General features: G+C 39.8%; 1 long non-coding RNA gene across 1 annotated transcript; it reads left to right on the top strand.

The window, feature by feature from the left end:
- The first annotated feature begins 16048 nt into the window (after nt 1-16048).
- On the top strand, nt 16049-16512 carry LOC131994237 (uncharacterized). Its single transcript, XR_009396558.1, has 2 exons — nt 16049-16175; nt 16266-16512. It is a non-coding gene; the product is annotated as an uncharacterized LOC131994237 (long non-coding RNA).
- Nucleotides 16513-16730: the final 218 nt, after the last annotated feature.

Here is a 16730-nt window from a genome sequence, read left to right as displayed (position 1 = left end):
CAACAGCTGTCCTAAGTATGGTTAAAATCGGTCCATAACCTGATATAGCTGTCATATGAACCGATCTTGGGACTTGACTTCTTGAGCCTTTAGAGGGAGCAATTATTATCCGATTTGGCTGAAATTTTGCATAAAGTGTTTCGTTATGACTTCCAACTACTGTGCTAAGTATAGTTCAAATCGGTAGATAATCTGATATACCTGCCATATAAACCGAATTTGAATCTTGACTTTATGATCCACTAGATGGCGCAATTCTTATCCGATTTGGCTCAAATTTTGAATGACATGTTTTGTTATGACTTTCAACAACCGTGCTAAGTACGGTTCAAATCGGTAAATAACCTGATATAGCTGCCATATAAACCGATCCGGGATCTTGACTTTATGAGCCTCTGGAGGGCGCAATTATTATCCGGTTTGGCTGAAACTTTGTACAACTCCCTCTGCCATGACCTTCAACAAACGTATCAAATATGATCTGAATCGGTCTATAGCTCGATACAGCTCCCATATAAACCGATCTCCCTATTTTACTTCTTGAGCCTCTAAAGGACGCAATTCTAGTTGATTTGGCTGAAATTTTACACAATGACTCCTACTATGATCTCAAACATTCAATTCGGTTATGGTCCGAAACGGACCACAACTTGATATATCTCCAATAGCATAGCAATTAATTTTCATTTACCCTTTGCTGGCCTTAAAAGAGATACCGGGAAAAGAATACGGCAAATGCGATCCATGGTGGAGGGTATATAAATTCGGCCCGGCCGAACTTAGCATGTTTTTACTTGTTTCTATTCCTTTGTTTCTCAGAGTGATTCTTATAGTTTTCCGAGGGCGGGTTACTGGCCCAGTGCCCCAACCGCATGGGTTTTGTGGGATCCCACATATATCTCTCGTTGTCGCAAGCCGTTTACTCCAAGATCTTGAGCTCGCCTCCAGCCGCCCCTAACCTGGGAACAGACGATGATGTTGGTCGTTGGTTAGTTGAAGGCGCCAATAACTCGTCTTATCATCTTGAGTATCATTGGCATTTAGTATTTAATTAAGAGCCAGTGCCACCTGACCCCTCATTGAGACTCTCCTCTAGAAATCGCTGACTGCCCGCGGCCGCATTTGCAGCTACTCCGCATAAAAACGAAGCTTTTAATCCGCAACCTGTGGACTCGCCCGGTAGCTTTCAGCTAAGATGTCCGTGATAACGATGGAAACCACACAAGCCGGAGCTCAAAGTTCTGCTGTTCCAGCCTGTGTGGTGCTCATAGTTATCCCGTGTCGGCCGGGCCTTCAAGTGACCAGTCGTGATAAAACGGGAATCAAACAAAAGGTATTTGGGAGCAATCACGTTTTGTAAACGTTGGCGTATGTAAGCTGCGCGAGCTCAGCTAATAAAAAGTCTGTGTTTTAATTGGCTTATCACGCATAGACTCGAAGAGTAGGAGATGTAAATCGATCCGACAATGTGGGATTCAAATGTGAGGTCTTTAAGAGTAGAAATCAAAAATCCAAATTTGGGCCAAAGAGAGAAGAAGTCGACACAAGCCCAAAAAGTCACCAATCAGACATGTAGACCGATTGGCACAACATTGGGCTTAATTGAAAGGTCGTGGGGGTAGAGTACAAATCAAATATCCAAATTAGGAGCCCAAGTGGAGTCAAGAGTAGATAACCAAGAGGTTAAGCAAATAAAATAACGTAGTTACAAACTGGGCCAATGCCCAGAATGTCTTAAACTTCTGGGTATTACTTTCCAATTATTAACAACAAATCTCTTTTTTTTAAAAAGGAATTTTAGGCTATAGAAATGCTTGCCACACTGCAAAATTCTATAAAAATCAAAATTTTACAATGAAAAAATCAAAATTTCAATAATTTTCGATTTGAATCTATGAAAAACAAGTACGAGCGTGCTAAGTTCGGCCGGGCCGAATCTTATATACCCTTCACCATGGCTCGCATTTGTCGAGTTCTATGCGCGGTATCTCTTTTTAGGCAAACAAATAATATTGAATAAGAACTGTTTTGCTATTGGAGCTATATCAAGTTATGGTCCCATTCGGACCATAAATGAATGCTGAACATTGTAGAAGTCATTGTGTAATATTTCAGTTCATTCGGATAAGAATTGCGCCTGGTAGGGGCTCAAGAAGCAAAATCGGGAGATAGGATTATATGGCAGCAGTATCAAGGTATTGATCGATTCAGACCATATTAGACACGTATGTTGAAGGTCATGGGAAGAGCCATTGTACAAAATTTCTGCCAAATCGGATAAGAATTGCGCCCTCTAGAGGCTCAAGAAGTCAATATCCCAGATCGGTTTATATGGCAACTATATCAGTTTATGAACCGATTTGCGCCATACGTAGCACATTTATTGGAAGTCACAACAGAACACCTAATGCAAAATTTCAGCCAAATCGGATGAGAATTGCGCGCTCAAGAAATCAAGATCCTAGATCGGTTTATATGACAGCTATACCAGAGGCTCAAGAAGTCAAGACCCAAGATCGGTTTATTTGGCAGTTATATCAAAACATGGACCGATTTGGCCCATTTACAATCCCATCCGACCTACACTAATAAAAAGTATTTGTGCAAAGCTTCAAGCGGCTAGCTTTACTCCTTCGAAAGTTAGCATGCTTTCGACAGACAGACGCACGGACGGACTTGGCTAGATTGACTTAGAATGACATGTCGATCAAGAATATATATACTTTATGGGGTCTCAGACGCATATTTCGAGGTGTTACAAACAGAATGACGAAATTAGTATACCCCCATCCTATGGTGGAGGGTATAAAGATAAATTTGATGAAAAATTTCTTCTGGTAAGTTCATCAGTTGTTTATCATCAGGTGTGTTCTCATAAAAGTTTATTGCTCCACGTAGCGTCATAATTATCTAGCATTCAGACGCTTGATTTGGCCACAGCTCATCATGACGAAAAAAAGTGTTCCACTCAATGCAAGTGTAAATAAAAATATTAATTAAATAATGATCGATTAACTGAATGGTCAGTGCAAACAGTGTCACTAATCAGACTCTTTCTAGCTCATCGCCCTTAAATCTATGGTGGTAAAGCATTTTTTGGTCAGGCCTCTAAAGTGAATACCATGCTCACTATGTGCAACTTATGGCGGCTTCTTTAAGCCATATGAATGGTAATGGATGGACTATACCAACTTGAATAGGAATATTGAATCATCCGATTACTGAAGAAGCCGTTCGTTGCGTTTACCGCACCCACCCCCCCACCCCTTTTAAAAAAAAATTCTTCTTTCAGAGCGGTTCATATTCAAAGCGATTAAAGTCATGGATGAATTATAATTGGAGTTGGTAGCTCAATGATGGGAGTGTAAACAAACGATCTACTCGTATCTGATAGCCACTTACTCACTCCCTGTGTGAACTAGGCATGCGAACGATGTTTAATCACTGCTTGGGCAAGAGATTCTGTGGACACTTCGGATTAGGCATTAATAGAGGCATAAGTAAAGAAACAACAGCCGGTGAAATGATCAAAGTCTCCGATTGACAGGTCCGACCGCCTTTAGGGTGACAATGGCAAACATTTAAATGCATTATTTGCACTTGAAATCCCACAGTCATTATGATCACCATCATGCTTGTGTTAAGTAGCCACAAAACCAGCAGCTCGAGCAGTAGCCTCATCTCTTAATATTTTCAATGTAATTTTCCTCAAAAAAACAAACGCTCAAAGATGGACTTCCTCTGTTGGAAACATGAAATGTTTTTTTTTCGAAGTATTTATTTTCAGTTATTGATTTGGCTAAAAAGATTTGAACGGTGGTGGAGTGATGAGAAATAGAATAATGCCATTCAGCATCCACATATTGGGTGACGTAGGGGTTTGATTGGCTTTAATTTGGTACAGTCCAGATCACTATAGCTGCTTCTCTACATCAACTGTAGAAACCAACCTACCTCCCTGTGGGGTCAGGTATGAATTCGGCCGGGCCGAATCTTATATGCCCTCTACAATGGTTCGCTTTTGTCAAGTTCTTTGCCTGGTATTTCTTTATAGGCAAACAGGGGATAATGAATATGAACTGCTATGCTATTGGAGCTTTATCAGATTATGGGCGGTAATTCGTTTTGATGTTGAAGACAATAGCAGAAGTCATTGTGCAAAATTTGAGCCAAATCGGATACAAATTGCGTCCTAAAAAGGTTCAAGAAGTAAAATCGGGAGAACGGTTTGTATGGGAGCTATATCAGGTTATAAACCGATTTGGATAGTACTTGACACAGTTATTAGAAGTCATAAAGGAACACCACATGCAAAATTTCAGCCAAATCGGACAAATATTGCGGCTTGCAGGTGTTCAAGAAGTCAAATCGCGAGATCGGTTTCTATGGGAGCTATATTAGGTTATAGACCGATTTGAGCCTTACTTGACACTGTTGTTGGAAATTATAAGGGAACATCACATGCAAAATTTCAGCCAAATCGGACAAAAATTGCGGCTTCCAGGGGCTCAAAAAGTCAAATCGGGAGATCGGTTTATATGGGAGGTATATCAGGTTATAGACCGATTTGAACCTTACTTGACACTGATGTTGGAAGTTATAAAGGAACACCACACGGAAAATTTCAGCCAAATCGAAAAAAAAAAATTGCGGATTCCAGGGGCTCAAGAAGTCAATCGGGAGATTGGTTTATATGAGAGCTATATCAGGTTATGGACCGATTTGAACCGTACTTGGCACAGTTGTTGGAAGTCATAACAGAACATTACATGCAAAGTTCAGCCAAATCGGAAAATTGCGACTTCCAGGGGCTCAAGAAGTCTAATTAAGAGATCGGTTTATATGGGAGCTATATGTGAATCTGAACCGATATGGCGCATTTCCAATACTCAACAGCCTACATCGATGCTACGCATCTGTGCAAAATTTCAAGCGATTACCTTTGCGAGTTCGACCTTTATCGTGATTGACTCAGAACGTCGAGACGATCAAGAATATATAAACTTTATATTAAAGAAAATTTTAAGTAAGGAATTTCGTGCTACTTACAAAACTCTTTATTGTTTTCCATACCACTCCCCTGAGTTTGCTTTTGTCCGGTATTGTGTCCCCAACTAAGTACCAGTGCCTTTCAGACGCGGAAGCTGGTCAATGGCAAAGGAAATGCTCCAACGTCTCATCATCTTCCTCACATGCCCTACACATAGATTCTGCATAAGTAAGCTCGTAGTCCGATATGTCCCATTATAATACCAAAAGTTATACTGACCTCCTTCTTACTTGCTTTCAGCAATAGCCTCGTCCTCGCACGATCCGTATCAACCCATAGGATTTTCGCCGTCATGCCAACTATTTCGCTGGTTCATCGCCCACTCCCTTAAGTCAGACTGCGTCGACCCGAAAGGCCTCGGGTTAACCAAGTTTATCGACGGCAGTTCTCTGGCCTTCACTGCCAAATCGTCTGCCCTTTCATTTCCCCTTACTCCATTATGGCCCGGCACCCAAACGATGCGAATTGTGCCATCCTCAGAAAAGGCGTTAATCTCCTACTTACATTGCAAGACTGTTCGTGACCTTACTGTCCTTGTTGGTTTTGCCCTTATGGCCATTTTACTGTGCCTAAAGATGTTCACACTCGACGTCCTCGCATTACGTAATCGCCCGGCCTCCGCCTTCCGGACCGTATTATGGTCAGGCAGCCTAAAACAGCTCTCAGTCCCTGGGTTCCCGTATAACATGATCTTCCAGAGAGCAATACTAGGGTTCCGTCAGTCCAAGACTGGGCCGCCGGCAGCAGTGCCTCGCACTGGATCTCAAGTATCGTCTCAGGTATCCAATAAACCTCTCCCTTCCTACCAGGTTTCCTATCGTCGCCTCGATTATACCGTGATGGTATGAGCTGCTCCCATGCTCAATCCATTCTCCCATCGCCTTAAGTCTATAGCCGCAATGGCTGGGTCAATGTGTCGGATATCTAGAAAAGACTCCAAGGCTCTAGTAGGCGTGGTCCTCATCACTCCGCCTATGCCAAGGCAACATGTTCTCTGTCCACGCCGGGATTTGAACCCAGCTGTTCGCTATCATAAATGGACATGCCAACTGTCAACAAGAGGACTGTCGCCAATAAATTTGGTGTATCCGAAGCCATTCGACGAAGGTGCATGTAAAATTGTGGAACGAAAAGTCGAAGACGAAGAAGATTGTGGAAGACGAGGTTATTGTTGAAAAGAAGTAATAAGAAGGTCAGTAAAGCTTTTGGTATCATAACAGGACACAATTGACTACGAGCTCACAGATAGGTGCGGCAAGTGGTAGCATAGGATGGGGGTGTACTAATTTCGTCATTCTGTTTGTAACTACTCGAAATATTCGTCTGAGACCCCATAAAGTATATATATTCCTGATCGTCGTGACATTTTATGTCGATCCAGCTATGTCTGTCCGTCTGTCCGTTCGTCCGTCTGTCTGTCGAAAGCACGCAAACTTTCGAAGGAGTAAAGCTAGCCGCTTGAAATTTTGCACAAGTACTTCTTATTAGTGTAGGTCGGTTGGGATTGTAAATGGGCCATATCGGTCCATGTTTTGATATAGCTGCCATATAAACCGATCTTGGGTATTGACTTCTTGAGCCTCTAGAGGGCGCAATTCTTATCCGATTGGAATGAAAATTTTCACGACGTGTTTTGTTATGATATCCGACAACTGTGCAAAGGATGGTTCAAATCGGTTCATAACCTAATATAGCTGCCATATAAACCGATCTTGGGTCTTGACTTCTTGAGCCTCTAGAGGGCGCAATTCTTATCCGATTTGAATGAAATTTTGCACGACGCATTGTGTTATGATATCCAACAACTGTGCCAAGTATAGTTAAAATCGGTAAATAACCTGATATAGCTGTCATATAAAGCGATCTGGGGATTTGACTTCTTGAGCTTCTAGAGGGAGCAATTCCTATCCGATTTGGCTGAAATCTTGCATGATGTATTTTAATATGACTTTCAACAACTGTGCCAAAAATGGTTAATATCGGTGTATAACCTGATATAGCTGGCATATAAACCGATCAGGGATCTTGACTTGCCGGAAATTTTTTACGACGGATCAACTCATGACCATCAATAAACGTGTTTGTGATGGTCTGAATCGGTATATAGCCTGATACAGCTCCCATATAAATCGATCTCTCTATTTTACTTCTTGAGCCGCCAAAGAGCGCAATTCTTATTCGATTTGGCTGACATTTTACACAGGTCTCCAACATATAATTTAATTGTGGTTCGTACCGGACCATATCTTGATATCGCTCTAATAACAGAGCAAATCTTTTCTTTAATCCTTTTTTTGCCTTAGAAGAGATGCCACAAAAAGATTTCGACAAATGCGATCCATGGTGGAGGGTATATAAGATATAAGTTTCAAATATATATGAGCTATATCAAGTTATTGACTGATATGAACCATACTTGTCATGGCTATTAGAAGTCATTGGAAAATACAACCTCCAAAATTTCAGCCAGATTGGATAAGAAATACCCGCCCAGAGGCTCAGAAAGTCAAACTGGGAGATCGGCTTATATGAAAGCTATATCAGGTTATGGACTGATGTATACCATACTTGGCGCAGTTGTCGGAAGGCAAAATTTAAGCCAAAGTGGATAAGAATTTCGCCCTCCAGAGGCTCAAGAAGTCAAATCGGGAAATAGGTTTATATGACAGCTATATCATACTATACTGTGCACAGCCAAAACGACATGTGCAAAATTTCAGCCAAATTGGATAAGAATTGCGCCTTCTAGAGGCTCACGAAGTCAAGATCCGAAATCGGTTCATATGGCACCTACATTAGGTTATGGACCGATTTTAACCATACTTTGGTGACACAACATGCAATATATCAGCCAAATCGAATAATAATTGCGCCCTCTAGCAGTATTCGAAATCGGTTAATATGGAAGCTATATCAAGTTATGAACTGATTCCGACCATACTTATCACAATTGTTGGAAGGCAAAATAAAACACCTGTTGCAAAATTTCACCCAAATCGGATAATAATTGGGCCCTCCAGAGGCTCAAGAATTTAAGATCCAGGATCGGTTTATATAGCATCTATTTATATCAAAACACACTAATAGGAGGTATTTGTGCACAATTTCAAGCACCTAGTTTTATTCCTTCGAAGGTCAGCGTGCTTTCGACAGACGGGCGGACAGGGCTAAATTGACTTAGAACGTTCCATCCTATGGCGGAGGCTATAAAAATGATTGAAATTTTTTAAATTTTCAATGAACTTTTTATTTGATCCAATTAAAAAGTGATTGACATTTTTTGAAAATTCCAAATAATTTCTATATTTGATTTAAAGATATGTATCTGGAATGTCGGGTGTCGGGTTGTTGTTGTTGTCGCAGCGGTGTGTTGTGTACTAAAGCGGCAGCCCTTGGCCGATGAAAGAATCCATCGGGTTTATTCATCAGGTAGAACCGGCTGCCATGGTATTTGTATAGATTTGTCGAAATGTGGGACGTATGCGGCTTTAAAATCGTCTTCCATTTATATTGTAGCGGACACAATAGAATTTAATTGAATTTACTGAAGCACCTTACTTAAAATTTTTTATACCCACCACCATAGGATGAGGGCATACTAATCTAGTCATTCCGTTTGTAATACCTCGAAATATTCGTCAAAGACCCCATAAAGTATATATATTGGGTTGCCCAAAAAGTAATTGCGGATTTTTCATATAGTCGGCGTTGACAAATTTTTTCACAGTTTGTGACTCTGTAATAGCATTCTTTCTTCTGTCACTTATCAGCTGTTACTTTTAGCTTGCTTTAGAAAAAAAGTTTAAAAATGTATATTTGATTAAAGTTCATTCTAAGTTTTATTACAAATGCATTTACTTTCTTTTAAAAAATCCGCAACTACTTTTTGGGCAACCCAATATATTCTTGATCATCCCGACTAGGCGATCTAGTCATGGTCCGTCCGCCCGTCCGTCTGTCGAAATCACGATAGCGGCCGAACGGGCAAAGCTAGCCGCTTGAAATTTTGCATAGATACTTAATATTGAGGTAGGTCGTTGTTGATTAGAAATGGGCTATATCGGTTTAGATTTAGATATAGCTTCCATATAAATCCATCTCCCGATTTGACTTCTTGAGTCCCTGGAAGCCACAATGTTTTTCCAATTTGGCTAAAACTCTGCAGATGGTGTTCTGCTATGACTTCCAACAAACTAAATTCGGTCCAAATCGGTCTATAACCTGATATAGCTCCCATATAAACCGATCTCCGATTTGACTTCTTGAGTCCTTACAAACTTCCATATAAACAGATTTGCCGATTTGATTTCTTGAGCCCCTGGAAGCCACAAATTTTGTTGGATTTGGCTGAAATTTTGCAAATAGTGTTCTGTAATGTCTTCCAACAACAGTGCCAAGTACGGTCAAAATCGGTCTATAATCTGATATGGCTCCTATATAGCCCGATCTCCCGATTTGAATTCTTGAGTCCTTACAAGCCTCAATTTTTGTCCAATTTGGCTGAAATTTAGCATCCTATGTTCTGTTACGACTTCCAACAACTATGCTAAGTACGGTTCGAATTGGTGTATACCCTGATTTAGCCCATATAAACCGATCTCCTGATTTGATTTCTTCAGCCCCAGGAAGCCACAATTTTTGTCCGATTTGGCCTAAGTTTGCCATGCAGTGTTCTATTATGACTTCTAATAACTGTGCTAAGTACGATCCAAATCGGTCTATAATCTGATATAGCTCCGATATAAACCGATCTAACGATTTGACTTCTTGAGCGCTTACATGCCGCAATTTTTGTCCGGTTTGGCTTTAATGTGGTAGTCTGTCATGACTTCCAACAACTGTGTCCAGTACGGTCCGAATCGGTCCATAACCTCATACAGCTCCCATATAAACCGATCCCCCGATTTGAATTCTTAAGCCCTTACAAATAGCAAATTTTGTCCGATGTGATTGAAATCCAGCATGTAGTGTTCTGTTATGACTTTCAACATTTGTGCCAAGTACGGTTAAAATCGGTCTACAACCTGATATAGCTCCCATATAAACCGATCTAACGATTTGTCTTCTTGAGCCCTTACATGCCGCAATTTGTGTCCGATTTGGCTGGAATGTGGTGTTCCGTTATGATTTCCAACAACTATGTCAAATACGGTCCGAATCGGTCCATAACCTCATATAGCTCCCATATACACCGATCTCCCGATTTGACTTCTTGAGCTCTTACAAGCAGCAAATTTTTTCCGATTTGGTTGAAATTTTGCATGTACTGTTCTATTAGGACTTCCAACAGCTGTGCCAAGTGCGTTTTAAATCGGTCTATATCATGAAATAGCTCCCACAGAACCGATCTCCCGATTTGACTACTAGAGGCCCTGGAAGCCCCAATTATTGTCCGATTTGGCTGAAATTTTGCATGTGGTGTTCTGTTCTGACTTCCAACAACTGCGCCAAGACGGTCCAATTCAGGCTGTAACTTGATATGGCTTCCATATAAGCCGTTCTCCCGATTTGACTTCTAGAGCCCCAGCAAGCTGCAATTTTTGTCCGATTTGGCTAAAATTTTGCATATAGTGTTCTGTTATGACTCTCAACAACTGCGCCAAGTACGGTCCAATTCGGTCTAGAACTAGATATAGCTTCCATATTTTAGCAGAACTTTTACTCCCACATTTTAGCACGCTATTACTTGTGGTGGCCACACCTCCAACTAATCGTGGGTAAAGTAACTAACTTGTATTTTATCCCCTGCATAGTTTTCCTCATAAATTCCCTTTAGTCTACAACAAAGCTCAGTGCAAGTGAGTGCTCCGCATGAAGATCACTGAGCATTGATGATGACGTTTGTAAATAGAACTTTCAATGACTCATTTCAAGCCTTCAATCGTATTGGCAGAAGTAATCAATGGTCGTATTAAATATACCCTACACCATGAAGAACATTCATTTATCAAATAAAATCGGATATAGCAATTTTTACAAAATTTTCTATTGAAATAACAAACGTGTCACTAAAATAAAGATATCCCAAAATTTTTACCTAATCTATATATATAAAAATGAATTTGTGTTTGTTTGTATGTTTGTTTGTTTGTTTGTCTGTTTGTTTGTGGGTTTGTAAATGTGTTTGTTCCATATAGACTCAAAAACGGCTGAACCGATTTCTTTGAAATTTTCACAGATTGTGGGGACTGGTCCGGAAGGAGCAATAGGCTATATAATTTTTTGATATAACATTGGGTGCGGACCCTCCCCCTTACCCCAAAAGTACCAGCCAAAAATAAAAGTAGACCAATTGGGACAATATGGGACTTAAATGAAAGGTATTCAAAAGTAGAATACAAATTCCATATTAAAAATTGGGTCCAAGTAATTGGGGGGCCGCCGCGACCCCAAAAACGACGATAATGACAAAATGGGAATTGAATGAAAGATATTCGGGAGTAGATTACGAAAATGGTCAGGAAGGAGGAAAAGGCTCTTTAGTTTGTTAGTATTGGAAGGGGGCAGACCCTCCCCCGTTACCCCAAAAACAACACTTAAAATCAAAAGTGGACCGACAGGGACAATATAGGCATTAAATGAAAGGTATTGGGGAGTAGAATACGAATATGGTATTAAAAATTGGGATGAAGTATGCGAGGGGACGTCCAACTGCAAAAACTTTCCCAAACAAACATATTTGACGTAAAAATCAATATGGGACTCAAATGAAATGTATTGGGGACTAGACTACGATTCGACAAGTGGAGTGCGTTGTTCAAATATGTGCTCAAGTAGCAGATGGAGTGAGGCGCACAATTCTCCTACGCCCCCACCAAACGGCTATATACACCAATTATGACAATATGGGGTTAAATTCAAAGTATAAGTTTGTGGACTGCGAATATGAAATCTTTATTCTGCTCATATATCTAGCGGACCACCTCAGCACAAAACTGTTGATCAGTTCTAATGACCTAATAGGACACTGCCACCATACCTCCAAAGTTATGACGTTCAATGTGATAGGAGCAGTTGCAAACCTTAACGTCATGGTGGCCGCCACTTTTAGCTCATCGACAAGGAGCGTTATTAGACAAATCCAAATAACGTGCTGCTGGGCGATACTTTCATTATTAAAAGTTTTACATGGTTAAATTACTAAGATCTGTCGCCACCGCATCTAATATAAAGACTGCAAATTAGTTCTTTACCACTGAGAATCGTTTAATATGGCAATTTGATTTGATTTAAAAATACTAAATTATTACTATTCAACAGGTAGCCTATAGTCAGTTATAGACAACTACCACTTGACGATCAATATTATAGGCGTTAAGCCGCTCCAAGCGAGTAGCAGTATAGACAAAGGAAATCTATAGACTCATAACGATATGTTCAGAAAAGCTCTAACAGATGGGAGAAATGTCAAATTCTCAGTCGTTTATATGTGTTTGCGCAAGGATCGGGGACGACATGGAACGGATAACTTTTAAGTTATTTTATTAACATTTTTGGTATTAATATCTAAACCTTTCTCTTATAGATGGCAGCACTAACATTTAGAATGCGCCATCTGTTTGCAAATGGATCAACTGAATGAAGACGCCAACACGAACAGAGAGGGGGCAGAGTGGTAAAAATTGATCATGCAGCATTAATCTTTGTTAAGGCAAATGAAGAAAAATAATATATAGGAATTTCGTTGCGGTTGATTGCTGTATTATTTTTTAAATTTCCCACAGATTTCCCCATAGATACATATTTATTTAGTAGAGAGCGAAAATCCAAGTTTGGGCTTAACTGTTAGAGGGTAAGGCTCAATGAACGTACACAGAATCAGAGCTATTGGACAGTAGGTTATGTAACAGAGGTGGCATTTTTCTACGTTTTGAAAGCGAAAGCGTAGTGAAGCGGGTTTGATTGAAAATTAAGCTCAACGATAAGAAGTCTCCTTTTTATAGTCGAGCCCAAGTGACGAGCCGATAAGCACAATTTTTTTTTTTCGTTTTGTCATTCTATTCGTTCGATATGTCATTGTTAATTTTTAAAAGGGAAAATAGCTGTTCTCAATGACTTGGCAAACGAATCGAGTGACAACAAGTAAAAGCGTGAAAAGTTTGGCCGGGCCGAATCTTACATATCCATGGTAGAGGGCATGGATCTCAATTGTAATTTTTTTGCCCGATATTTCTTTATAGGCAAACAAAGGATAATGGATAAAAATTGCAAAGCTTTTGGAGCTATTTCAAGTTATCAACCGATTCAAACCATGCTTGGTTTTGCTGCTAGAGTAAAAGTAATTGTGTAAAATGTCAGCCAAAACTGAATAAGAATTGAGCCTTATAGTGCTTCAAGAATTAAAATCGGGAGATCGGTTCATATGGGAGCTATATCAGGTTAAGGACCCATTCAGACCATATTTGATACGTATGTGGAAGGTCGTAGGAGAAGTCGTTAAAATGATGTTTGGCCAAATCGCATAAGAATTGCGCCCTCTAGAGGCTCAAAGAGTCAAATTAGGAGATCGGTTTTTATGGGATCATATGCTTTTCACTACTGTTTTGACAAGTTATCTGTCCTTTAAATACAATAAATAAAATATAGGAACTAACCTTTGACTGTTTTCGGTATTATTTTTTTAACTCTCCTACCCTGGGACAAACTTCCATAATAGTCTAAAAGTTTTATAAAAACATGGCCGCAAAATATATACGTATTTTAGCGAATGCAAAGAAGGGTAATTGAAAAGAAAGTTATAATTTATATGGTGTAAAAGGTCACAGCGAAGCAGGCCGGGTTCAGCTAGTCTTATATATAAAAATCAATTAAAATTCGAAAACGAATTTGATAACCAATTTTGGGACCACGTGTTTGGGGAACGCCTCATCGTGTAAACTCCCCGAAACCAATGGCAATGTGGGGTTTAAAAGCTCTTTATTTGTCGAAAATAAATATTCCAAAGAAACTTTTGTTCCATATAAAGTAAAAGAAGGCGCAGCGGAGCGGGCCCGGGTCAGCTAGTTTAAAATAAATCCAAATTGGCAAAACGAATTTTTGTTTTATTTTTTATTTAAAATGAAGATTCAAAGAAATACGAAAAAAATTACAATCTAATTTGGACGAACATTTATATGAAAATCAATTTATTATTTAAAGTTTGTTTTTTATTTTGTACACAAACCGATTGTTAAAGAAATTAAAAAGTAAATTTTTTCCATTAAAAGGAAAAGAAAGGTAACCATCACTCTCAACGACCTGTTCTAATGCTACTGAAATCAGATTTCCAGGAAATGATTGTCTATCGTCTAAGTACAAACACAGTGTTTGGCTCAATGTGACTCTCTTATCTAAACTGAATTTATAAGTAAAACAAGTAAAAGCGTGCTAAGTTCGGCCGGGCCGAATCTTACATACCCTCCACCATGGATCGCATTTGCCGAGTTCTTCCCCGGCATCTCTTCTTAGGCAAAAAAGGATATAAGAAAAGATTTGCTCTGCTATTATTATATTATTACATGTTGGAGACCTGTGTAAAATGTCAGCCAATTCGAATAAGAATTGCGCCCTTTGGGGGCTCCAGAAGTAAAATAGAGAGATCGATTTATATGGGAGCTGTATCGGGCTATAGACCGATTCAGATCATAATAAACACGTATGTTATTGGTCATAAGAGGATCCGTAGTACATAAATTCAGACAAATCGGATAATAATTGCGACCTCTAGAGGCTCAAGAAGTCAAGATCCCAGATCGCTTTATATGGCAGCTATATCAGGTTATGAACCGATTTGAACCATACTTGGCACAGTTGTTGGACATCATAACAAAACACGTTGTGCAAAATTTCATTCCAATCGGATAAGAATTGCGCACTCTAGAGGCTCAAGAAGTCAAGACCCAAGATCGGTTGATATGGCAGCTATATTAGGTTATGGACCGATTTGAACTATACTTAGTAAAGTTGTTGGATATCATAACAAAACACGTCGTGCAAAATTTCATTCCAATCGGATAAGAATTGCGCCCTCTAGAGGCTCAAGAAGTCAAGACCCAAGATCGGTTTATATGACAGCTATATCAGGTTATGGACCGATTTGAACCATACTTGGCACAGTTGTTGGATATTGTAACAAAACACGTCGTGCCAAAATTCAGTCAAATCGGATAAAAATTGCGCACTCTAGAGGCTCGAGAAGTCAAGACCCAAGATCGGTTGATATGGCAGCTATATTAGGTTATAGACCGATTTGAACTATACTTGGCACAGTTGTTGGACATCATAACAAAACACGTCGTGCAAAATTTCATTCCAATCGGATAATAATTGCGCACTCTAGAGGCTCAAGAAGTCAAGACCCAAGATCGGTTTATATGACAGCTATATCAGGTTATGGACCGATTTGAACCATACTTGGCACAGTTGTTGGATATCGTAACAAAACACGTCGTGCCAAAATTCAGTCAAATCGGATAAGAATTGCGCACTCTAGAGGCTCGAGAAGTCAAGACCCAAGATCGGTTGATATGGCAGCTATATTAGGTTATAGACCGATTTGAACTATACTTGGCACAGTTGTTGGACATCATAACAAAACACGTCGTGCAAAATTTCATTCCAATCGGATAATAATTGCGCAATCTAGAGGCTCCAGAAGTCAAGACCCAAGATCGGTTTATATGGCAGCTATATCAAAACATGGACCGATATGGCCCATTTACAATACCAACCGACCTACACTAATAAGAAGTATTTGTGCAAAATTTCATGCGGCTAACTTTACTCCTTCGGAAGTGAGCGTGCTTTCGACAGACAGACTGACGGACGGACGGACAGACGGAAGGACATGGCTAGATCGACATAAAATGTCGCGACGATCAAGAGTATATATACTTTATGGGGTCTCAGACGAATATTTCGAGTAGTTACAAAGAGAATGACGATATTAGTATACCCCCATCTTATGGTGGAGGGTATAACAAAAGATTTTGCAAATCTCATGCAGTGCTATACAAGTGTTTGAGAAATCAGCATTGTTGCGGACAGCATTGATACAGTCGTTCAAATTCATTCCAAGATGAGATTGTTGTCATTCTTATTTTTAGTCATTGTGTGTGGTCTATACGTGGTTGCCTTCAAAGCTGAGGTATGTTGTGTGATAATTGTGAATTTGCGAATTTGTTTTTTTGTGTTAATTAAAATGTCCAACCATGCATTCATTAATTTAACCCAACAGGCAGCTGCGGTTCCAGACCAAAACACAGATCTACAACACCCAGACCCAAACTCAGACCAAAAGCCAGAACAACTGCCAGACATGGACCAAAATTTAGACACTGATTCCACTGTTAATCCCGATGATGCGAACAATGTCAAACGTAATTATTATAAATTATGTGATTGGTGACGGGTAGAGCGAGTGCGTTATTTTTAAATTCAATAAATTATTGTGTGAATCATCGCGCATCATGTATTCAAGCTAATCAAAGTGCGGTCAGCCACTGTTATGTTTTGTATTTAGAAGAGTTAAGGCATAACGTGTTACATGGTAGTTGAACTAGAGATTTTGGGTTATGTGAAATCAAATGCAAAACAATATTTATTTGTTTAGGTTAGGTTGAACAGAGAGTGCGGATATTTATCCGCCCCACGCCAGCCACTATGGGCATACACCTAAACCAGTATTCGGCTTGTTGTGCGC

The sequence above is a fragment of the Stomoxys calcitrans genome, chromosome 1 (assembly GCF_963082655.1).
Source record: "Stomoxys calcitrans chromosome 1, idStoCalc2.1, whole genome shotgun sequence".
NCBI classification, from domain to species: domain Eukaryota; kingdom Metazoa; phylum Arthropoda; class Insecta; order Diptera; family Muscidae; genus Stomoxys; species Stomoxys calcitrans.
Note: the sequence above shows the minus strand (reverse complement) of the source record. Positions and strands in the feature narration are given on the sequence as shown.